Raw genomic sequence first — 26518 nt, forward strand, 5'->3', positions numbered from 1 at the left:
CAGAGAATTCAAAGGACTTGACTATGTCTGCACAGTGAGCCACTGTAAGAGCAAGTATCAGACTCCATGAGTTCCTGGCTCCACGCCCAGCCCTGCACTCAGAACATTAGACCACACTTCCTCTCTGTTAAAGCAAGAGTTGTCTTCTTGAGCCATGGGAAGGCAAATTGGCTGTGCCACTGTAAGCTGTCAGTAGTGGCAGAGATAAAAAGGAAGGAGGGGAAAAAGATCTTTAACAAGTTACGAATAGTTTACAAAAATCAATAACAAAGTAATTACAAAATAACAAACACCCCTGAGGAGCTTCCCCTTCTACTAAACACTGGTGTCTCCCTGGCAGAGGCAGGCTGAGGTTGCAAACTGTGGAGCTGGATTTTCAACACCTCAAAATTCAGGGGAGTCCTGCCTGTTATGAAATATGGGGATGTGGTTCCTGGTTTGGATTGCAAACCTCTGCAAAGTCTGGGAGGCTCTGTATCTGATTTGGTAAGCAGTGCAGATCAGGGTTTGGGTCAGACCCATCTCTAATCTGGTACCTTGTCAAGTCTCTCTGACTTTGAATAAGGTGGAACAGCTCCTCTTGGGCAACCCTAGCTGATGGTCCAGTATCAAAGGAGTCCTGGTCAAGCTTGCATATAGAGGCCAATTCACAAAGGTTTGGTACATCTCTGATGCTTAGTAAGGCACATGCTGAAGTACCTGGCTGAGTCAAGACCTAAACAGGGTCTCATGGATTCAAAGACTTTAAGGCCAGAAAGGCCCATCGTGATTATTTAGTCTGACCTGCATATCTTACGCCACAGAACCTCATCCATCCACTCCTGCAATAGGCCCATAACCTCTGGCTGAATTACTGAAGTTCTCAAATTTTGACTTCAAGATTTCAAGTTACAGAGAATCCACCATTTATTTTAGTTCAAACCAGCAAGAGACCTGTACCCAATGCTGCAGAGGAAAAGGAACTCCCACCCGCCCAGGTCTGTCAATCTGATCTGGAGGAAAATTCCTTCCCCACCTCAAATAAAGCAGTCAGTTAGTTGCTGAGCAGGTGGGCGAGACCCGCCAGCCAGACACCTGGGAAAGAATTCTCTGTAGTAATTCAGATCCGTGGCCAGCACATGCCTCGGCCTGCGCTGCTTCCCACAGCCCCCATTGGCCTGGGATGGCAAACCGCAGGCAGTGGGACCTGCAATCGGCCAAACCTGTGCACGCAGCAGGTAAACAAACTGGCACAGCCCACTAGGGGCTTTCCCTGAAGGGCCACGTGTCAAAGGTTGCCGATCCCTGCCATGTGCCATTGCCGGCAATGTCATCATACCATCCCTCCGTAAACTTATCAAGCTCAGTCTTAAAACAAGTTAGACTTTTTTGTCCCCACTACTTCCCTTGGAAAGCCAATGATCCAGATAGAACTAGAATTTACTCATATTAACCCTGAACTGAACTATTCAGATGACTCTCCCCTTCCCCACACCTTGTATTTTTTATTTTAAATGGTATCTTTGTGCTTACAGCTCTCAGGGAGGCTGTCACGAGCTTCCCAATCCAACCAGAAGCAGAAAAGGCCAGAAGCCTCACAAGAAAGCCGGTTCCGGTGACATTTTCATTGCAGCTTTATGGGTCTAAATGGACTGTAATGCTTGAATACAGTATGAAAACTTTTAGGTCTTGATCCCAGAAGAAACCAAATTCGGAACCATTTCTAGATATTTTGTATGTTTGTTTGTTTCCCTCAAAAAATGTGCAACAACTAAAATGAAACAAATCAGGGGCCTGATTCTCCTGCTGCACGTAATTCTTAATGAAACCAATGGGAGTTCCATATATGCTGTGTAAGAGCAGGACAGAATGAAGCCCACATATACAAGAGTGAGAAAGTGTCTGTAAACTCCCCTCAACTTTGGCATTCATTGACCCCATCCGGGGGGAGGGGAAGCAGAATCAATCACTGACCATTTGCTGTTTCTGCCAGTATCAACCCTACTCTGTACTCTTGCACAAAACCTCCTTAGCACAAAACCTCTCTGTAGCCCCTCCTCTGATATGAGCTACCAAAGATTGTTTCCTTATTAACGGTCAAAAGCTCTCACTTACTTTCCCGAGAACAGCTGTGTAAATGGTGTGAGCTCCGTTCCAATACGGCCTTTATTTCTGGGCTTGGATGTTTACTATGTATTATTACTGAACGTCTTAGGGGTAACAGAGCCACGAAAGTTCCATTAATCCATTAGAGGAGGCAGAGCTCTGATCTCATGGGCTTTCTCCCTGTATAGACTCTGTCAGATTTGTAAAGCGCTTCAGGACCCTGGGGGACCGAGCAGCCCTCTGTAAGTGCGAGCTGTGATTATTTCTGAGCTAAGAGTGCCTGCTAGATGGAAGTAAGGAGAGATTTCTCACATAAACTACTGCACTTCTTGCAAACACTCTTGCCAAGTTTGTCAGGCCCACAAGGCCAGTCAGGACTATGAGAAAACCACCACTTATGGTTTGGCAGGTACAGTATGTACAAATGTCACTTGGGATTAAAGCTGTCCTGGTAAATGCAGCTTTTCATGGTAAATACATTGAAATTCTTGCTCCTTCCTTCTGAGACAAAACTACAAATTTGCAATTATCATCATCGTCAATAATAAAATAAAATAATACAGCAACCAAAAATACACCAGGCACAAGAGACAAAGAAAAAGAAAAAATACCTGCCCAACTGAAATAAAGCGGTAATGTAAAATGCAAAGACAAAGCAGGCTGTGCACTGAGAGTCTGATAAGCTGGGTTCCACTCCCCATTCTCCCAGTAACCTGCTATAAAACCTTGGGCAAATCTCTTAGACAGTAAACTCTTCAGGGTAGGGACTAAATGTGTAGATATAATGAGCTATGGCAGGAATTGGCAACCTTTGGCACGCAGCCCATCAGGGAAATCTGCTGGAAGGTCAGGACGGTTTGTTTACCTGCAGCATTTGCAGGTTTGGCCGATCACAGCTCCCACTGGCCACGGTTCGCCATTCCAGGCCAATGGGGGCTGTGGGAAGGGCGGCCAGCACATCCCTCAGCCCACGCCGCTTCCCACAGCCCCCATTGGCCTGGAACGGTGATCCATGGCCAGTGGGAGCTGCGATTGGCCAAACCTGAGGATGCTGCAGGTAAACAAATCATCCCAGCCTACCAATGGAGTTCCCTAACAGGCCACGTGCCAAAGGTTGCCGATCCCTGCAATAGAGCTTTGCATTCAATGGCAATACAAACCATTCATAATAGTTAGAAACCAGAGAGATAAGGCACAGGAAACAAGGGTTATAAACACAAGGCAGTAATAGTGCTTGGTGCCTCTGAAGAAGTTTTTAAATGTTTTATTTATTTTATTCTAAAATAATTTTTGACAGTTTTTGATTTATGTCCAAGTAAAAAGGATGGAGGTGCCTGGCTCAAGCAGAGAGAGCAGAAGCAAAAGTCTGACATTTATACAGTGACAAGGGCTTCTCTCAGGTGCAGAACACACAGAGAACACCTTGAGGCTTCCTCTGGGGTGAATCACAAGGCCCTGCTTCCGAGATCAAGGCAACACACTAAATACTTATCAATCCCAGAGATGCCAAGCAGCGACTGTGCTAAAGCTCTGCCTGTGGCTTTACGATTCCCCAGAGTTTTATTCAGGATATGAAGAGGCCTTAAGAAACTATGAGCGGAGAAATAATAATAATAAAACTGTAATATACCTGAGAAACATCAGGCTGTAATTGCTCATGCACTGAAGCTAGCTGCCGTACCATAGTCCCATATTGCTTTGATATCAGACAGCTCAGGAGTAACAGCTGGAAATCTCAGCTAGAGGATTACTTGTTAACACACTTTATTCACTTCAAACACAGAGAGACTTTTATTTTTTAACTCAGCTAGATCACATAATTCTCTCTCTCACTCTCCCCTCCCTCCCCTTCCAACTCCACCCACTGCTGAAAGGGTGTGCCATGACTACAGTAGGAAGTAGAGGTGTTGACAGAACTGAGATACAAAACTAATGTCCTTGATGGCGCCTGACAGCAGTGTCAGGAACTGCTGATGTAGATCTCTGCATCCATACACATACCTGCTGTATGAAATGCAGAAGACAGAGGAAGAATGCAATAGAAGTGCCAATCTGTGCCTGGGTCTGGTAAGTGGCTGGTAGGAGACACTGGCCACACTGCACTGAAGTGCACTGGCTGAGGACCCAGTGACAAAATGTGGTCTGGTTACCACAGCATTACAGGTCAGTGAACTAGGCAACCATGTCTCGCTGCATTTTTGTTCAAGGTGTCCTTCAGGCTGGGTCTTCCAAGACCTTACCTTTCTAGTACACAGCACTGAGCCTCCTCAGACATCCTAGGTTCACACGGTCCTTTGTCAGGGTGCTGCCTTCTGCAGATATCCTGTTATGGGATGACAGGGGAGCTGTCTCTTGGCCACTGTGGGGCAGAGGGGAGCTGCACATGTTTTGGCAACCACACTTGTGATTTCTTGACTCTCTCTTCCAAATTCTCATATCATTGCAGAAAGCTGCACTGAGACCCCACCTGAGATTCCATTTCAAGCTTTTGGGCCACTTTTCTTATATAAGAACACACAAAATCTAGAAATCTATGCAGTTGATCAGAGGTAGAGTAGATCATAGCTATCACGAGAGGCTGAAAAGCTTTGTCATGTCTCTGTGGACCAGTTCAGCCCCTGCTGAAACTGTGAGCTGGGGTGTCAGTTAGTGCTTGAAGTCAGGGTGGGCTTTCTGAGGCAGACACGTGTCCAGTAGGAACTGGACTGGGAACCAGCAACACGTACTGTCTCACAATCAGAGGGGAATTTGGGGCAGGAGGACAGTAATTGCTTGAGCCACAATCTGGCCAGGACACAACTATGATAACAGGTATCTCCAAACCAGAGCTGGTGGAGTAATTCATGGTAAATAATTCTTGTTCATATTCAGCATTGCTGTATCCACAGATAGATGTTTCCGTCATTAGACAAACTGCCCTCACAATGCTTCGCAGGACTAATGATATAGCTATGTTGCTGGAGGCAAAAAGGCAGCATTAAACACTCCCACAGCTGCAAGCAACATGGCTTCGCCATGTTCACCTGACGACACAGGGGATTGCAGGACCTTGTGAGCTAAACTGGAGATGACTTAGCATAGGAACACTAAAGGTGCAGCAAAATTAAAAGCCAAAAGACATGCATACCCACAGGTAGACTGGAGATTTTAGGGAAAATGACTGCTCCCTGAATTGAAAAAAGGGACCTTCGGTGGGCAATAATGCCATGAAGGTGTTCTCTCCTACTATCCGCCACTTCTTCAATCCTTGGGGCAACAGCTCTCAGCTATAAACTCACCTGCAGTCAATATATATATATACACACACAGAGAGTATTCTGTGCATCTCAATGGCTTTACACATGCACAGTGGTTATGCCCTGAGGCTGGGTATAAATAAATTGACAGTCTGGTTTCCCACTAATTCCATCAGTGAGTTCTCAGTCAGAATACTAATAGAAACCATCTGAAAGCTGCAGGGGATAAGCTAGAGAGCTGAATGTAACATTCAGTGTCTGATGTTTCCTGCCTTAATGTTAGCCTAGACTATGCCTGAACATTGCTGTCTCTCCACACTCACACACATAGCCCCAGCCCAAATGAAAACACAGAGGCACACATCTGTAGGAACCTGGTGCTTATAAACTGGGTGGTAGTGAGGAGAAAGTTACGTTTTCTCACGTGCCACAGTCCCTGACATAGCTACAACAGTGTATTTAATAGAAGGGACATCATGCAAAATGGAAGAAATTACAGACAAAGCAATGAGTTTGGGCCAAAAGACTTCAAGGATAAAAATGTAGATTAAGTGAGCAGGAAGGGGCAATGATGCAGGGAAAAGGTGTGCAAGGGAGGATCAAAGTAACTTCTAGAATGAAAGATGAGAGGAAGATGGGGGGCAGACAGAAGAGAGGAGGATGGGAGATATGGAAGAGAGGACTGGAGGCTGCTGGAGCCAGTGGTGGTCAATACAGAGGAATGGAAGCAAGGAGAAAACTCATGGAACCTATCTGCCTAGCCTATTGTTATAGGAGTTTGCCACTGTTATCTTGGACATTGGCCACAAAGTGAAGTAACATCACTGCCTGTCTCTCTAGGATTGAACCTTATGGTCGTTACTCAGGCAAAGGTCCTACAAAGTCAATGGGAGTACTGCGTGCGTCACGACTGAGCAAGGACATCAAGATTTGGCCAGTAGCTAATTGTGACAGGAATGGCTACAAGAGAGGGGTTGAAGGTAGATACATTAGCTCCGGGCTAAGTAGGTCCCTTTTCCTTGGGTAAGATAACAGGGACTATTCCAGAACACTCAAGAACTTTCTAGAACTAATTAAGCCAGGCAGGTTAATTAGGGCACCTGAAGCCTATTGGTAAGTTACTAGAATTAATTAAGGCTAATCAAGACACCTGGTATAAAAAGGCTCTCATTCCCGTTAGTGAGATGTGCATCAGGATCTAGGAGTGAGAGGACGTGCTGCTGGAGGACTGAGGAGTACAAGCATTATCAGACACCAGGAGAAAGGTTCTGTGGTGAGGACAAAGTAGGTGTTGGGAGGAGGCCATGGGGAAGTGGCCCAGGGAATTGTAGCTGTCGTGTAGCTGTTCCAGAAGGCACTCTAGACAGCTGCAGTCCATAGGGCCCTGGGCTGGAACCTGGGGTAGAGGGCGAGCTCGGGTTCCCCACAAAACCTCCCAACTCCTGATCCAACACAGGAAGATCTCTGAGGCTAGCAAAATCCGCCAATAAGCGCAGGACCCACCAAGGTAGAGGGGGAACTTTGTCACACTATGGATACATAAAGAGACAGAGACAGACATGAAGGGCATCGGGGGGTGCTTTTGTTCGGAGTCATTTTTCTGTGATGAAATGAGTGCTTCCCTAGTTAAACACATGTACTTTACCGCCAGGATTGCTCAGGAAGTGAAGAGAGGAAGGCAAACAAGGAGGGACAACTCCTTCCCCTTGGACCCACATGGGGAGCTGTCTTCTAAATCTGTTTAGCGGCACACTGGGAATTCAGTGGGGGACAATACTTTAGCCAAACATTCAAGCAAGTTGAATTTTGAATTCTCCAGACTTACTGTGGGGAAAATGCTAAACTAAGATTGCCTGGCATCACTTCCTCCTCCATTCCTCTACATCCACTGGCTATTTGCCCAGTTTTCTCATCCCCACAATCTCTCCACAGCAGACTTGCTCCTGGAGCCCTCCATGCTCCTCTCAAACCTTCCCATCTTCCCCAAATTTTCCTCTCCTTATTCCCCTTTCTCTCCTCCTCCTTCAATATCCTTCACCTTTCCTTCCTTCACCTACTCCCAGGTAGCACCCTGCGCTCGCTGCCCTGATACATGAGAACAAACCAGTGAATGGCACAGAACCAATATTACCTTCTCCAACTGTAACTGACCACATTGCTGCGATGGTTCACTCTCTCTTCCTCTGTCTGTTCCTTGTCCTTAGGTTGTAAACTCTTCAGGACAGGGATGTAGGTCTTGATTCACCATCGCCCTACATCTTGTGCCATCATTTGCATCTCCTTGCAATGGGTATAAAATGCTACTATTCTGAGCCAGTAGCATTATACACCCACTTGTCACTACTGTAAATGACTGCACCTGGTGCAGGGCAATGGAAAACCAGGCTCTACAAGGGCCATTCCTGATAAGGGCCAGGAAGAAGTAGGTTTCTATATGGGGAAGATTCTCAAAATGTAGATCTTTTCAAATGCTCACTAAGGAGAGGAAAGACAGAGAAGAATAGAGAGGAGGAAATACTCCCCTTGGAGGGAACAGTCTTTAGAGTTGCGATGGTACCACTCCCTGGGAGCTCTCACCTTCTAGCAGAGGTAAGCCATGCATTGGTTCGCTTTTCCATTCATTTAAATACCACGTATCATGCCAATGAACTGTTTTTAGGATGTGTGTTTTGGTTGATCAACTGCTTTGGATGGCACCTGTACTAACACTAACATATTATGTTAGTGTTAGTCCACACACACCCTGAACAGTCCTTCACCCCGTCTCACTTTGTCTCTCCCGTAAGCAGCGGTTCTGTTTCCTAAGTAGTGGAACGGATTGAATGGGTGCTATGCCAGGCCAAAACTGAGTACTCTGTAGGAGCTTGCATTGTTTCAATCTGACAGTGCCTGGAGCGGCATTAAGCTCCTATTTGATTCTGATTGCCATAGAGATTTCCAGCAGAAGGAAGTTTCCTCTGTACATATTGGCTGGTTAACTTTGTGGTACTATTTGCACATGAAGGCCTCCTATTACTGAGCAGTCTGCTTCTCCGTATGCTCAGAAAGAGGGGAGGTGAAGCAACAGTGCTTCTACCCTTTGTAGTGAAACTTGGAGGGAAAGTCTCCAAAAATTAATGTAAACAAATAGTTGGACATTTCCAGTGTGTTCTTAAAGAAAAAACTGCCAAATCAGGACCCCTGTGCTTCTCGGGTTCATATACGTCGGCTTATCTAGGTCAGGGGTCGGCAACCTCTGGCATGCGGCTCGCCAGGGTAAGCACCTGTTTGGGCCAGGTTTATCTGCCGCGTCGGCAGGTTCGGACGATTGCGGCTCCCACTGGCCGCAGTTTACTGTCCCAGTCCACCAAGGTGCTTACCCTGGCGAGCCGCGTGCCAGAGGTTGCTGACACCTGATCTAGTTACTTCTGCAGCCCCCGTCACTGTAGTCAGTGAACGCCTCACAAACACTAATGAATTTATCCTCATGCTGAGGCAGAGAAGAATTCTCATTTTACAGATGGGAACTGAGACGCAGCAAGGGAAGTCTATGACAGAGCCTGGCACTGAATTCATGTCTCCTACATTCCAGCCCAGTGCCTTATCCAAAAGACTATCCTTCCTCCCCATGGATCCCGTATAAGTACTAGGCAAACTAGTATCACCCCTGCATGCGGAGACTGGCAAATTTACAGGTATTCATATGGGCCCCGTTACCATATTATCTGAGCACTTCACACAATCTTTAATATATTTATCTTCAAAGCACCCCGCTGTGGTAGCACAGGGCTATTATCCATGTGTCAATAACTTTAGCGTACATCAGAATAACCAGACCAATAGTCCATGTAGTCCAATGTCATGTCTAGAGCTTCTGAGGAAGATGTAAAATGTACCTAACTCTGCAATATTACACCATGGGAGTGAAATATCATCTTGATCCCAGATGGGGATCACCACATACCTTGAAACATAAGGCCCTTGTAATTTTAGTCCAGCTAATGTAAGTGCAGATGCTACTTTTATTTATAAGTCTCTAATTCTTTTTGTTAATCTTAATAAACTAGTTGTCTTTATAATGCCATCCACTGCTGGGTTCCACAGATTAATTATTCCATGGAGTGCCCTCTTATCCTGGTATTATATTACAAGGTAAAGCATAGCACCTGCAGGGCCTTCTACATGCCACTTAATCTCACTGCAGTAACAGTCCACAACACCCTTCAGCACAGGGTCTCAAAGGACTTTACAAACAGTAACTGGTGACGGGTGACGTCTCACAACCCTCTTCTCAGGTGTTTACTATTATCTCCATTTTATGTGTCATGTATATGAGACATGGAGAAGGGAAGCTGCTTGCCCAAGGTTACACAGCAAGTATGGTGCTCCTGGGAATAAAACCCAAGAGTCATGACTCTTGTTCTAAATCCTAGAACTACACCAGAGGGTTGTAAAAGTCATTATTCCACTAACCCAGGGACTGAGGGGAGGACTTGTGCCTCCCCTATTTGCGGCCTGCAGGAGCTGGTTCACGATCTGGCACAAGCCAGGGAGGGTCATGACTGCCGCAAACTGCATTCATGCTACCATAGCTCCTCGGCGGTGAGGAATCAGCATGGTACAGGTCCATCCCAGGACACATACTTCCTCCTACTTGCTCTGACCTGGCAACAGTCTGCCTCCAGCTTCCCTCAGCACATCCCTTGCTTGTCCCCGGTGCTTCTGCAGAGATGGGACAGAATAGGTGGAACTGGCTCAGCACTGTGTGGGGGTGTTCTGTGTCAGGGAATTCTGGGGAGCCCCCCTGTGCCAACTACACTAGTGCAAAGCATGCAGAGCATAGTGATGAATCCCCCCAGGCAGGGCTCAGGGTTACTTCCACACACTGTAAAGCCCCTTTTCATATTGTCCTTTACGCTTTCCCTTTTCAAACTACACAGTCCTAATTTTCCTAATCTCTCCTCATACGGAAGCTCCTTCCAGGCCACTAAACATTTTCATTTGCCTTCTTTGGACCTTCTTTAGCTCTGCTTTGTCTTTTTCCAGATGAACTAATCCAGTCCAAACCTAGTATTCTAGGAGAGGCAGTAACATTAATGTCCATAACGGCATTATAATATTTGCTGTGTTATTCCTATCCCTCGCTTCATATCGTCTGGTATTTAATTCACTTTTTTTTTTTATTGCTGCTGCTGCTGCTACACACTGAGCAGACATCTTCATCTAGCTTTCTAGGTGATGGTGGCTTATTTTTCCTCACTGACTACAACTAATTCAAAACCCATCCACATTTTCGGGTGCTTTAAATTGGCCCTTCTAATGTGCCTTTGTCTACATTTCATCAGCCATCATATTATTCAATTTCATTATTTCTTTAGGGCCTTACAATCTTCCCCACTATTTTATAATTCAGTTGCAGCAGCAGCAGCAAATTTTGCTACCTAATTCTCCTCCCCATCATCTGGGTCATTAATTAGTATATTGACCAGCACCAGTCCTAGCACTAATACTTGGGGTCATCTCACTTTTCACCTCTTACCATGCTAAGAATTGCCCATTTATTCCTACTTCTTATTCCTCTCTTTTAACTAGGTTTGAATACATGAAAGTTCCTTTACCTCTCACCTCAGGGTATCCAAATTTCCTTAATAGTCTTTTGCAAGGGGCTATATCAAAAGCCTTATGAAAGTCTAATTACATTTCAGTCACCACTTCTCTTTCAGCCACTGAGTTCCTTGCCTCTTTCAAGGAATCAAAATTCACCTCACACACTATGTTGCCTTGTCCCTATGTTATTATACTCACCTGAAACTCTGTCTTCAATGGTTTTCTCAGCCCCTGAAGTAAGTCTATAAATGCCAAGAATCACACTTAGCACCTTGTTAAAAAAGGTTCTGACACTGACTGCCACCTAGTCCTCTGGCTGTTTGTAATGATAAATTGCATATTTTTGTTAGTAGCTCTGCTCCTTTGTTCATTATTTCCCTCAGAATTCCGAGAGGAATGTCATCTGGTCCTGATCGTTAACAGTGATGGCTTGAGTGTAAAATAACATATGCAGGCAGCACACAAACCTTTGCTCCTGCCATATAATTTTGCCAGTGCGTCCTGATTCACAGCAGTCCCTGCTATTCCAGTCCTGCTTCCCTACCAGCTCTACCAACATACTTGAGTCCTGAGCTGTTTCTTCAGCTGTAACTAAATTTTAGCCCTAAACATCCCATGCCATTCCAGTCTGCCACCTGCTCTGCCACAGCATCTCAACCCTGACATGTAAATTCCCTTTCTATTCCAATCCTGCACCCTCTCCCCAGAGCTATACCAGTATAAAATCAATTTGGACCTGTACATGTTTCCCATAGTCCATTCCTGAGCCTCCAATATATTCTGCTAATGTACCTCAATCCCGAGTTCCCCATCTTGCTGGTAGCTACTGGCAATCATGCCAAACTCTGTGATGATTTTGAAAAGTGCACAACTGCTCAGAGAAGATTAGAGAGACCTTCTCAACACAATTTCACAAATTAATTTAAAATATAATCTGAACACAGTTCTCCAAGTGTGCAGAGCCACCTAAAGCTCTAACTCTCGGCCACTGATTACATCCTTCATTACTTTAAATGTTCACGCATCACAAGTCTATCTCCTATCCTGATGCAATACCCAAAGAGCCACCTCGTCCTTTCCTCCTGAATTATGTATAACTGCTCAGCCGGTAGCAGAAACACTAATATTGCTTGGTCTTCTTCAGCTTACACTATCAAAGCTAACTTCTCCATCTATTACTCACAACAGACTAAGGTTCAGTATCAAGAAGCTACTAAGACTCTGCAATCTATTGTACTAGTGCGTCTGAAACAACAAAGGACACATTCATTTTCCAAGCAAAACGCAGGTGGCAAAACCAAAATCATCAACACCCCAGCTCAGATCAGAAAGAAAAGAGACCTATAGCAGAATGGGTTTCTCCCAATCTTTCTAGAAGCTGGATGGAATCACAAGCAAGGAGTGTGTTGTCTTGTTTTCTTACAGGTTTCGGAGTTGTTATGCAGACTCCCATTCATCCCTCTTGCTGCTTGTCATGTTTAACAGAAAAAACAAGAATAACAGTGGAGATCTTTTTTCCCTTTCAACTTCTTCCTCATGCCAAGTACAATTGTGCTTGCAAACTAGAGCATGGTTCAGAAGGGCTCTCACGCTGGATGAAAATTCACTTCTGTAGAAGGTAATTCATACCAAAAGCATCCTACAGACCCCCTGATGGAGAGCAATCCATACACCTAAATACAGGTGACCCCTGTGAGTTACAGTAATGCACTCTAAAGACCTTGTTCGCAGATGATGTTAGGGTATGTATGATAAAGCTAGGGCAGTTACCAGATTATAGGGAGGAATTTTTGAAGATGGTGCTAACTGGGAGACTCAGGAAGTGGGTGTGACGGTGCACCCCATAAGGCTTTATGGAGAAATGCTTATGAATGTATATCTGACGTAACTGGAATACGTTTTATGCTGTATATGCCATGTAACCTATCTCTGCAAAGGTTATGATTTACTGAATATATTCATCCTATTTATATGCATGTATCATTTTTGTATTTGAAGTTATGAATATTGACTATGTTCTTGCTTGATTTCTAAGTAGCTTTAGTAAAGCATTTGGTCAGCTTCTTGAGAAAGGAATGTGCAAATTAAGTGCCCAATCAAGAAACTCTTAAAGGACAATGAATCTTGGAATGCTCCAATCCACATAAGAAGTCTACCTGAGGAAGTTCAGAGTAACATGTAAACAATGGCTGCTGCCTGTAAAAATTGAGACATGCATGGACATTGGACTTGCCCATGTGACTCCAAAACTCCATCTTGGAGCTGGACTTTGCATAGGAGAGAGGAAGGGGTCTCCTTCTACAAGAGAAAGTCTATTTAAACCCCTGGGAGACCCCTCTATTTTGTCTTCACCTGGCTCAAGAGATAGCCCCTCCACCCCCAAGGATACCTAAAAGAAACTGGAACAAAGGACAGTAACTACAGGGGATGTGAGTGATTGCTGGACCCAGACAAGAAGGAGACTAGTCTGCAAAAGGAAGCTTACTGGAACACCAAGGGTGAGATTTTGTCTGTATTCAATTTTCTTACTGTATTAGACTCAGACTTGTGTGTTTTGTTTTATTTTGCTTGGTAATTCACTTTGTTCTGTCTGTTACTACTTGGAACCACTTAAATCCTACTTTCTGTATTTAATAAAAATCACTTTTTATTTATTAATTAACCCAGGATATGTATTAATACCGGGGGGGGGGGAACAGCTGTGCATATCCAGGATCAGTGCCAGGGTTTCTGGCGCCCTCAGCAGAATTCAGGGGGCAGCATTTTGTGTGCTCCCCACGGGGCACACAGAAGCTTCTGATTCTGCTCCCATCGTGCCACTGAAGAAGGACCTTCCGCCGAAATGCTGCAAGCGACAGCAGCAGTCATTGAGCTGCTCAATTGCCTGCCGCTGTTTTCCGCGGCACGTCGGCAGAAGGTCCTCCATCGGCGGCGCAATGGGAGTGGAACCGGAAGCTCCCGTGCACCCCGTGGGGAGCACACAAAGTGAGGCCCCCCAAATCCTGGCGCCCTAGGCGACCGCCTAGAGTCGCCTAATGGAAGCACCAGCCCTTTGCATATCTCTCTATCAGCGTTATAGAGGGCGAACAATTTATGAGTTTACCCTGTATAAGCTTTATACAAGGTAAAATGGATTTATTTGGAGTTTGGACCTCACTGGGAGTTGGGCACCTGAGTGTTAAAGACAGGAACACTTCTTAAGTTGCTTTCAGTTAAGTCTGCAGCTTTGAGGCATGTGGTTCAGACCCTGGGTCTGTGTTGGAGCAGACTGGCGTGTCTGGCTCAGAAAGGCAGGGTGCTGGAGTCCCAAGCTGGCAGGGAAAGCAGGAGCAGAAGTAGTCTTGGCGCATCAGTTGGCAGTCCCAAGGGGATTTCTGTGATCCAATCCATCACAGTGGGATTCTGACCATTTCATTGGGGAGCTTAGGTAGAAGGCATACTTCTAGATGGGATTAGTAGAGTCAAGGAGCCAGTGTTGCAGATGAGAATAATGGAGCTGAATAGAATCTGCTGCTCTCTAGGGTTTATGAAATGGAATTTTGTAGCTCTTGGGGCCCAATTCACCACTGCTCTGCACCTCGTGTAATGCAAAGTGGGTACAAAATGCTGCTGTTCTGATCTGGCAGCCTTTAACAATCACACATACCTCCCTTTGCTCTGGTGTAAATGGCTAGACAATGTGCCAGGCCACAGTAACCCAGACTCCAGGCATCAAAACCCAGTGAATTGAGAGAGGCTGGGGACAGGTATGTGTACCTGGTAGCATGGGCTGCCTTCTGAGGGTCCTAAACATCACTCTTCTCTCTCTCTCTCTCTCCCCCCCGCCCCGCCACTGTTCAACAACAGAGCTAATTTTGACTTCATTAGGAGTCTTGCTACATGCTACAGAGCTGAAATCGCTGATACCTGGGTCTAAACATTTGACCTACTTTGGGCTAGTGGTGCACCAGCACTGAGGCCCCCCTACTACCAGCAAAAATCAAGACTCAAGAACCAATCTGGGACTGCACTGACCAAGGTCAGAAACTGTGGGTGCGGTGACTGTTGGGTTGCTGGACTTAAGACCCTGAGGGGAAAAGGACACTGCAAAACTTACTTGGGAGTGGGTCTTTTGCTCATGGTTTGTGTTATGAATCCTGTTTGTGGTGTTTCCCCAACATAATGCCACATTGTTTCCCTCCTTTATTAAAAGATTTTTGCTACACTCAGACTCTGTGTTTGTGAGAGGGGAAGTATTGCTTCTTAGAGGCCCCCATGGGGTGGTATGTAATTGTCTCAGGTCACTGGGTGGGGGTTCAAGCCAGTTTTGCATTGCATTATTGAAAAGGAACCCCTAGAACCCAGCCCTTGTTGCTGCCAACTCTGATGAGCAGAAGAGTTACATAAGGAACAGACCAAGGAACAGGAAAAGATGAGGTCAGAGAGACAAGGTCAGGGGGAGAGGAAGGCTAAAGCAGCCAACAATTCCCTTGTTCCGCAGTAGATATTTCCACTTTGGCTTTTTCAGAGATAGAGGCCAGCAGGAGACAAACACATGCTAGCTGATTACTTCAGTGCCTCCTGGAGCAACAGGTGAGAAAGACACGTCTTGCAACAATAAACCATAAGCCAATGTTTCTTTGAAGACCGACTGACTATTCCTAATAAACTAGGTAAAACAAATGGAAGTAGAGCCATCGCTGACTCCAGATGACACACTTCCTGGATTTCGTATCCAGTGCAATTACTGTACTAGCAAGGACATTTGCATGAGCACAAGCTACTTCTTCCTTACAAGTCCATTTTAACCTGCTGCTTATTCTTTTCCCCTAAAGCTCTAATCCTCTGTTAGTGACATCGCAATCATTCCCACAGCAATTGAGTGTTATGTCCTGCAAAGAGGATTACTGTTTCAGGTTGGGAAGCTGAATGGACTCAGGAGGAACAAAGAACCAGCTTTTGTGCAAATGTCTTTGGTAACAGAAAACAAGGAGAGAGAGAAATGCAGAACTACATGACATATGATCAGATCTGCTGCTTCCAAGAGGCATCAGATGCTCTTTAAGTTCATAACAACTGATGTTTCCCAGAGAGATTTACAGCAGAGTGTTGGGAAAACTAGCAACAGGTGGTGCCTCCCACCCTGTTTTTTCTTCTTTGACAAACTAGCAACATTTTCAGAATGAAATATCACAGACAAATAAAAAAGCTCCTCATGCATAACTCCATCCTTCTGGCACAAGATTCAATGAGGGGGAACACCACTGAAAAGAGTTGCACATGTTTCTGAATGTCAAACAACTGGTTTCAACCTTCGCCTGTGGCGGCAGCTCTGAAATCCATAGAACAAAGAGTTAAAAAAAAAAGAGACCTTTGTTTTGCCTCTTTTTTCCCCTCCAAGAACATAATTCAGCATGACTCTCCACAGAACAATTTGCATGGGATTACCCATAATACACTGCATTATGGTAATACACTTCAATCCCTCATGCATATTAGACTGACAGTGGTAAAAACCTGTCAAAGGAAAAATAAATGATACAGCAAAATGATGATGTAAGACAAGACGATAAACATTCAGCACTTTTGTAATCTGCCAAAATGCATTCTGAAATTGGTCTGGGGAAAGAGCATAAGGAGAGTGTGAGCTCAGAGGAGCTTAAGGGAATGTTCCCAATTCAAGCAGAAAACAATTCCTGACTGATGTGCAGACACAATCACATGAAGACTGAAAACACAACAAAGCAGAACCAAAAGCCAGAGAGGAAACAAGGTAAGTTTTCCCCCTTTTCTTTGATTTCCCACTGTGCACTGACCTAGAGGGAATCTATCTGCTCACTTTTCCATGGATGGATCACCAGGCTTCAACACCCACAAATTCACTCACCTCCTTCTCTCACATTGGTGGATTTAGACATGATCTCTGGAGCACTAGAATCCAGCCTCATTCTTCAGAAGATGTCATCCAATATCTGGGAGCATGAAACATGGGGTTCCAAGGAACAGCCTCAGAGCAGGCGAACCAGCTCACATAACAGGTCTTTCTCTTTGCCTTAATCATAGGTTGGTGCTCATCTCCCCCAGCCTAAGAGCAGGTATAGGGAACATGAAGACAGTAGCATTTTCAAGCCATTTGGCCTTGCATCTTTCCAGATAGGAAGCCACAGGAAAGTGCTACCAAGATACACCTACCAATGATCAAGGGTGTGGGCAGCAGTAAAAGAGTCCATCTAGAAGGGCATATTTAGGGAAACAGGTGAAAATGGGATGATTCCTGGCCCCATTTGATTTAACCCACACACGCACTCTCTCTCTTTCTAACACCTGTTTGCTTTTCAATTTGCAAGACAAAAACAAAATGAAGGGAGGAGGATTCCACCCTTTAAAAAGTTGGCCTATGGGATAGGGAGTTCAGGTCCTGCAGCACTGAAAGCACCATGGGACATAAAGGATCATTTCCTCGATAAGGTAAATCTACTCTACAACAAATGGAAAACTCCAAGCCCCCAAACCAACTCATATCACTATTGATTTCCATGCAGCCAAAAACCGAGCCACATCTTCTGAAATACCTAACCAAGAGAGGAGCCTGCTCTTGGTGTCAGATGATGGGTTTCTTAGCTGGCTATTGGACGACAAGAGCTGGGCTCTTTTCTGGAAGGACTTGACATAAACAAGGGCAAGGATAGAAAGCAAAGGACACTTCCCATATGCATGGTGCCGGCTCAGGAGGAGGGATGCAGAGGAGAGTGGTGCTTTCCTCATAGCTCTTCTCCTCCTCTTCTCTCTGTGCCCAGTCACTGAACAATGAATGAAACAAGAAACTGGGCAGATAATATTTGCTGAGGTGGAGCTGGAAAACTTAGTGTTGTAATTAATCAGGAGAACTCCATCAGCCAGCTCTTGACCTTTATTCCTATCCTAATAACAGCACCTTCCCCTGTGTCTTTCATCCCACAGCATAACATCTTTTACAAACACCTTAGAGGAAGCACACAGCTAGCTCCTGGGAGGTAGGGGAGCATTACTGCAAATGAGGTCACACAAAGGGGGAGTGACCAAGGTAAGGTCACACAACTGGTCAGTAGGAGAGCTGGGTCTAGGACCCTGGAGTCCTCTCTTTTTCAACCACCCCAATAATACTGTTGGAAGTTGTAGCGTTAGGGGCCGTTCCTCTGGAGTGCTGGGGTGCTTTTCTTATATCATAGGCGTCGCCGGAAGTAACAGCTGAGTTTCAAGAAAAATTCAAGGGGTACCTCATAAAAAAAAGGAGGCTATACTACTGTAATAATCCCAAGGCTCGCTCCAGTGAGACCCAGAACTGTCTTCTCTAGAACTCCCCCCTCCCCTCCAAGAACACCACTAGGAGACTCAGAGAAAATGATAGGCAGCTTAGGAGAGCAAGATTGCTTCTAGCCCCAAAGCTGCCACCCTCCCTCTCCCTTTATGCCTACCCTGAGACAGAGTCCTCCTCCCACACAGAACTACATTCCATCCCCACTCCCCTCTGAGCCCGGAGTCCCTCTGCGTTCCTATATACTCCTGCACCACAGTTATTTACAGCTGCTCACCTGCCTTCCATGGGACTGCCAGCCCCAGAGGGCTTTATGCACCACTTCCACTGTGAGTGAGAGGATCAAAGCCTTCTGGGGTGCTGCTGACAGGCAGAATGCAAACGGTGAGGCAGGTAGACAATTGATAGAATTTGAACAGGCTCAGTAGCCCTGGGTACAGCAGTGGGGCAGGCAGCTGGTAGAATACAAATACATTTAGCAGCTCAAGGGATAACGATGGGGCAGAGAGCAGTGGAAGTGTCAGAAGGTGGTAACCTCTGACAGGACAGTTGTTATTACAGCAACTGAGCACCTGGACCTTTTTTTTTCCTCTCTGGAAAGAGGAGGTTAAGGCCTTTTCCTGAGAAGGCCTGGAAGAGAACGTGGGGCAGTGGCTTAGATTAGTGCACTAGCTTCTAGCTGCAGGGATGCTGGGTTAGAAGAATTTAACAACTTACAATGTGCCAGGAGTTTTAAATTAATGCATTATCATTGAATCATAGACTTTAAGGACAGAAGGGGCCATTGTGATCATCTAGTCTGACCTCCTGCACAACACAGGCTGCAGAGTCTCACCCACCCACTCCTGTATCAAACCCCTAACCTATATCTGTGCCACTGAAGTCCTCAAATCATGGTTTAAAGACTTCAAGGTGCAGAGAATCTTCCAGCAAGTGACCCTTGCCCCATTCTGCAGAGGAAGGTGAAAAACCCCAAGGGCCTCTGCCAATCTGCCCTAGAGGAAAATTCCTTCCCGACACCAAATATGGCGATCAGCTAAACCCTGAGCAGGTGAGCAAGACTCACCAGCCAGACACCCAGCAAAGAATTCTCTGTAGTAACTCAGATCCCACCCCCATCTAACATCCCATCACAGACCATTGGACATATTTACTGCTAAGAGTCAAACACTAATTAACTGCCAAAATTAGGCTATCCCATTATACCAGTGTTTCCTAAACTTGGGATGCTGCTTGTTTATCGAAAGCCCCTGGCAGACCGGGCCGGTTTGTTTACCTGCTGCGTCCACGGGTCCAGCCAATCGCGGCTACCACTGGCCACGGTTTGCCACTCCAGGCCAATGGAAGCTGCTGGAAACAGCGGCCAGTACGTCCCTCAGCCCGAGCCACTTCCAGCAGCTCCCATTGGCCTGGAGCAGCGAACCGCGGCCAGTGGGAGCCACGATCAGCTGGACCTTCCGACGGGGCAGGTAAACAAACTGGCCCGGCCCGCCAGGGGCTTTCCCTATACAAGTGGCATCCCAAATTTGGGAAACACTGGATTATACCATCCCCTTCATAAACTTATCAAGCTTAGTCTTGAAGCCAGATATGTCTTTTTCCCTCACTGCTCCCTAGAACTTCACACCTTCATCTAATTACAAGTCTAAACTTTCTGATAGCCAGTTTATACCCATTTGTTCTTGTGTCCACACTGGTACTGAACTTAAATAATTCCTCTCCCTCCCTGGTATTTATCCCTCTGATATATTTATAGAGAGCAATCATATCTCTCCTCAGTCATCTTTAGGTTAGGCTAAACAAGCCAAGCTCTTGAGTCTCCTTTCATAAGACAGGTTTTCCATTCCTCGGATCATCCTAGTAGCCCTTCTCTATATCTGTTCCAGTTTGAATTCATCCTTTTTAAACAACGGAGACCAGAACTGTACACAGCATTCCAGACGAGGTCTCACCAGTGCCTTGTATAATGGTACTAACACCTCCTTATGTCTACAGGAAATACCTCACCTGATGCATCCCAAGACTGCATTAGCTTTTTCACGGACATATCACATTGGTGGCTCATAGTCATCCTGTGATCAACCAATACTCCAAAGTCCTTCTCCTCTGTTACTTTCAACTGATATGTCCCCAGCTTATAACAAAAATTCTTGTTATTAATCGCTAAATGCATGACCTTGCACTTTTCACTATTAAATTTCATCCTATTACTATTACTCCAGTTTACAAGGTCATCCAGATCTTCCTGTATGACATCCCGGTCCTTCTCTGTATTTGCAATACCTCCCAACTTTGTGTCATCCACAAACTTTATTAGCACATTCTCATTTTTTGTGCCAAGGTCAGTGATAAAAAGATTAAATAAGATTTGTCCCCAAACTGATCCCTGAGGAACTCCACTAATAACCTCCCTCCAGCCTGACAGTTCACCTTTCATTATGACCTGTTGTAGTCTTCCCTTTAACCAGTTCCCTATCCACCTTTCAATTTTCATATTGATCCCCATCTTTTCCAATTTAGATGCAATATTAAGGTAAACAACTGGCAACTTTATTGAGCATATCCAGCTGGGATAGAGGTCTGTACAGAATTGAGTAGCATTCCCAAATATCCCATCTCATGCATGAATGGAATCCTATGTGAAGTCTGGGCTAGATTCTTCAGAGATGACTCTTCTTCAGTTGTTCCAAAATCCTGCTGTGCAACAGAGAGAGAGTTTATCTTTGGATATGATATGAAATTAGTTTGGTGAGTCTTAGCCTACTGCCAGTACAGACTTGGACCATAGGGATGCAGCTTATAACATTGTCTAGTGTGTGGATGACAGTTTATCAACACTCATGCTTGGCTCCCTGGCTGTTGTCATAGGTTCCTGGAGCTTGCATGGTGGTATCAAGATGCTATCCCATCACAGCTGGATGATCACATTAGGATATTCACATGGGACGCAGGGTAGACAGTATGAAGATTGGTGCTTTCCCACAAAAATCAGGGCAGGTGTTGGTGACACTAGTGAACTAATCAGGATTGACAAGGTCTCCAGAGGTACGAGGACAGGTCACTTGTTAACATCTCCATTCTCGTCCTCCACCACCATCCTTTGTCCTAACATCAGAACAGACATCCCTAAATGCTATCATAGCCCCAGATGTGCAGTGGAGCCAGATGCTCATTATGCCCAATATGCTTCTCTGCAGCTGTTGACAGTACTCAAAGCAACAGCATGATTTTCATGGGCAGCCTCAGACACAAGAGGTCAAATTCAGACGTGAATCTAAGAGATCTTGAGAGAGACTAAACTGGCAAAAATCACACCTTCCTCCAGCCCCACTCTTGTGTCAGTTACACTAGCTCAGAATTCCCTCTAGACTCCCTTAGACCCGCTTACTTACATTCATTTAGACTCACACCCATTTGCCAACAGATAATTATCACAGTCCCCTCCTTACACATCTCCTCTGAATTTGGCCCAAAGATATTTCCCAGCCCTAACATTTCGGACTCCAGGGACCAAATCCATCCCTGATGTGGAGTTACTTCACGCCAGAATCTGGCTCACTAAGTGGTTTCCCCACCTCTCCTCAGTTATAAGCAACAAAGGGTGACTCTAGTGACAGACGCTATTTCTGGGCTTTTATGAGTAGCTCCTATATTCGGAGAGTAGGGGAAGGAATGGCCCCCAGGGGAGTAAATGTTAGAGACGTGGTTCAAGAAATATTCCTGCCAAGCGCTTCTGCGCGTTCTGAAAATGAACCCTCTGAAAAGACAAAAAGGCTCCATTGGCGGCTTTAGCAGGACTCACGTCTGGGAGGATCAAGGGGAGCATGAGGAGGAGGTGGAAAGTTTCCAGTCTCTAAGTAACAATTGCCCTCACCGTCACTGCACCAGTGCCATGCCCACATGCTCGGCCAATGTATGCCTCTCTCATTGCCCAGCAGAAAAGCTCCTGCTCCTTAGTGGCAAAATAACTGTGAGCCTTAAAGAGACAGAGCAAGGTGGGATTTTACAGCAGTTTCCAGCTTCTCACGTTAGACGCTCTCTCATTTGGAATGCCTGCCGTGTACACCCACCCCACACACATATACATGCCAACACATGAAGTACACTCACACAGACACATAGCTAAGTACACACACCACACACAGACACATACACACACCATCACACCAAATCCACTTAGACACAATTCTAAATATATAAACACCCCAACACACACACACACTTCTAACACACACATCCAAACACACATGCATCTACATACACATTTTCAGACAGCCAAAATCTCAGCGTATGCATGTGTCAGACTTAAGTGCTCTGATTCACATCCATATGCACCTCATCTTTCAGCAGTATAGAGGCCCACTTAAAGAGAGGGTGTGTGTGCATCTGTCTGTTTCACACAGAGAGACGTGCACAGACCCATACACCGACAGATCGTTCATATGGTGCACTTCCACCAACAACTGCAGTGCTTCACACGCACAAACACCAAACTCTGTGTTTAAGGCTCAGTGCCTTAATGCAACAGTACCTCTAAGCTAACACTCACAAAACATGTGATTCACTGAAGAATGGGAGGAGGGGTTCAGGAGGCCACAGATTTACAGCCAATGGAGTTATAGATAGACCAGATATCTGTGTCTCTTATAACCCATGCACATGGTGTTCTTACATTAACACAATCATAATTAGCGTTGGTAATTAGAGTTATAACAGGAGGGTACTATCCAGGAGCCCAAAGCAAATCTCTCTTTTTGGAAGTGAATTCATTATGCCCAGTAACTAAGCAAATGCCATATTTGTCAGCCCCCAATAAATACTGAGGAGATAGCAAAGGATTGCTTTTCTATTTCCTGAGCATTTGCTTCAGTATAACATGGATTTATTCAGCAAGGAGATGGGAAGAGAACAATAAAAATGACTAAATGGAAACATAAAAATTAAAGACTTTTACACAGAGCCAGGCTGCAGCAGCTTTACCCGCCAGCCCCTTCCAGATTTCTAATGAAAGCAAACAATGATTTGCAAATGATTTGGAAAATAGATGCCTCATTCTTTTCCCCTTTGCTTGTGTGCATGTGAATGTGGAGCTCAAGACAGTGAGGGATTAATAGCACAGGCTACAGTCATGCATTGCACAAAGCTCTGCAGCACCTCCTGCTACTCCATTACACGCACACAGCTCAAGCAATATCCCTCAATCCTGCTCCGCAGCACCCTGCTATTCTAGACCTGGCCCCTCCTTCCCCAGCTCTGCCAAAGCTTCTGAATGAATCCTGACCTACAGCAGCCCCTGCTGTCCAAATGATGGGCTCCACCCCAAAGCTCTGTCAATGTGCCTCAGTCGTCTCTTGCAGCCCCCAGTTAATCCAATCCATAATTTGTCATGGAGTTCAAAGGTCTGACAACGTACCACTGTCCTGATCTATATCACCCACTGTTATTCCAGTCCCGGACTGCTACACACGGCTCTTCCAGTGACCCTCCATCCCAACCTGCAGCTCTCCTTACTATTCCATTCCTCCGTTTCCTTTCCCCCTGCACCCAAAGTCATGCCAAAGCACCTGAACTAGTGCTAAACCAAAGAACAGAAACATTTAGCATCTGCAAACATTTGAATACAGTTCTGCTTGCACATTTTTCACTCCCACACTCTTTAGCCTAGAACAATCCAGCCCCTCGAAGGTACAAGGTATTATGTACAGTCCGCAAAGACATTCTTTCACTTTGGACTTTCAGAACCAAATTCTAACAGGCTTTCTAACTGGGTCTATGATATCTGTGGGCAAGTTCATCTGTATGTTCAAAACAGGTGATGGTGGAAACAAATAATGTGTTTGCCCAGGCAGTTACACTACTTGCATGTGGAATTATCCATTTAGTGCCCACTAATGCTGGGGCTTGGCCTTCACAAAAGGTTTCTTTTCCCACCAATATTGATGCCAAATCCTATGTAGATTGGTGCCCTGTAAATACCATAGATCAGTATTTCCCAAACTTGGGACTCCGCTTGTGTAGGAAAAGCCCCTAGTGGACCGAGTTTGTTTACCTGCCGTGTCCACAGGTTCAGCCGATCGAGGCTCCCACTGGCCGCGGTTCACTGCTCCAGGGCAATGGGAGCTGCTGGAACCGCCTGGAGCAGCGAACCGCAGCTAGTGGGAGCCTCGATCGGCCAAACCTGTGGACGTGGCAGGTAAACAAACCGGCCCGGCACGTCAGGGGCTTTTTCTACACAAGCGGCGTCCCACGTTTGGGAAACACTGCCATCGATAGATAAACTGTCTTACTGTGGGCCCAGTGAGGAAGTGAAAATGTGGTGCTCAAGCACCACAGAAGACTGAAAACCCTCAATATTGTTTTCTTTTCAAATCTCAGAGAGAAAGAGAATTTGTTGGGTTGTGCCACATCTTTGAGGCTGTCACACAGCAATATTCTATTTTAAATGACTGTGGAGGATGTGTGGAGGAATCAGACCACCTCAGAGAGAAGGACCTGAATTCCAGATTTGGGCTCTTGGTAACTCTTTGTTTAAGGCTCAGGTTCTCCTGGATGACGTGTGCCATGGTGGAGTCTCCAGAGCAGCTGTGATACCCTGTGGTCAGTTCAGTTTATTCCCTCTTTGTGTTCTCCAATGAATTCCCCAGGTCTGTCTAGAGGGAGTGGGGGAGTGTATTGGATAAAGTTCTTCCAGGACTGAAATGCCCACTAGACACCTCTTGTGAAATAAATCCCCTTTCCAAGCCCTACCCACTCATGCTACGCACTAAGGATCCAATATAGCAGTCACCCTGCCCTTAGATTTCATCTGGGCAATAGTGAAAGCCCATTTCCAGTCATCAGAAAGGCCATGCCAAGTGCACAGCAATCAGGTAATTCTCCTTCCAGGGCAGCTCTTCCAAAGCCTGTTCCAGACGGATTCAAAAATCCACTTTGGGCTCTTTCCTCCCATAGGCTCCAAGTGGACAAGGAAATGTCTTTTAGGTTTTCCCCCTTCTAAATGCTGAGCCCACAGAAGATGGCAGTCTTGTCCCACCAATCGAGAGCACCCCAAGATGCGTCAGTCAATATTCGGTGGGCCGGGCTCATTTGTTTACCTGCCACATCCGCACATCTGGCCGATCGCGGCTCCCACTGGCTGCAGTTCGCTGCTCCAGGCCAATGGGAGCTGCAGGAAGCGGCGTGGGTTGAGGGATGTACTGGACGCCGCTTCCAGCAGCTCCCATTGGCCTGGAGCAGCGAACCGCTGCCAGTGGGAGCTGCGATCGGCTGGATGTGCGGACGTGGCAGGTAAACAAACCGGCCCGGCCTGCCAGAGGCTTTCCCTACACAAGTGGTGACCCCAGTTTGAGAAACACTGCCTTAGATCAAAAGTCACCCAGGCCTGAAATGACCCTCAAGCTCTCACTAGGCAGCCTGAGCCAGGGCCGCCCAGAGGAGGGGGCAAGTGCGCAATTTGCCCCAGGCCCCCACGAGAGTTTTTCAGGGCCCCTGGAGCAGGGTCCTTCACTCACTCCAGGGGCCCCGGAAAACTCTAGTGGGGGCCAGACCCTCAGAGCTTCTTCCACGGCAATTCAGCGACAGGGGGTCCTTTCACTCTGGGACCTGCCGCCGAAGTGCCCAAAGACCCGCAGCGGGGGGTCCTTCTGCCCCGGGATCTGCCACCAAAGTGCCGAGTCTTTGATGGCAATTCGGAGATGAGGGCCCCCTCTTGCTGAAGACCCCAGACCCCCTGAATCCTCTGGGAGGCCCTGGCCTGAGCCCAGTGCAACAATCAGATATTTCAAAAACAAAAGTGCAGAACCCTAGCAGAAAGAAGAGAAGAAATTACATCATGCTATGTAGTAACCTGCTACTGAATCAGGAATGGACAATAATGCCAAAAGGATACAGGCAGGGGTAGCTCCAGGCCCCAGCATGCCAAGTGCGTGCTTGGGGCGGCAAGCCACGGGGGGCGCTCTGCCGGCTGCCGGGAGGGTGGCAGGCAGGGTGCCTTTGGCGACATGCCTGTGGAGGGTCCGCTGGTCCCGCGGCTCCAGTGAACCTCCCGCAGGCATGCCTGCGGAGGGTCTGCTGGTCCCACGGCTCAGAGGTCCACCGGAGCCGCGGGACCGGTGACCGGCAGAGCACGCCCCGCGGCATGACGCCATGCTTCGGGAAGCGATATGTCTAGAGCCGCCCCTGGATACAGGGGATCAAACCCCAAATGGGACACAGAACTCTGTCCTTGGAGGGCCATGCCTGCCCCTGAAAGAGAAGCGATGAGTCTGCCTTTTGGTTTCATTTTGGCTACACTTGTATAGATTGTAACACCAATAATGTCTTGTTGAATTGAACTGGA

The 26518-nt window shown here is 46.3% G+C and overlaps 1 protein-coding gene across 2 annotated transcripts in view; it reads right to left on the reverse strand.

Annotated features, from left to right (window-relative positions):
• AGBL1 (AGBL carboxypeptidase 1) overlaps window positions 1-26518 on the reverse strand; it is a 385324-nt gene that overhangs the window by 117173 nt on the left and 241633 nt on the right. The gene's annotated exons all lie outside the window — the stretch shown is intronic.

This window comes from Gopherus flavomarginatus, chromosome 9 (genome assembly GCF_025201925.1).
Source record: "Gopherus flavomarginatus isolate rGopFla2 chromosome 9, rGopFla2.mat.asm, whole genome shotgun sequence".
Lineage (NCBI taxonomy): Eukaryota > Metazoa > Chordata > Testudines > Testudinidae > Gopherus > Gopherus flavomarginatus.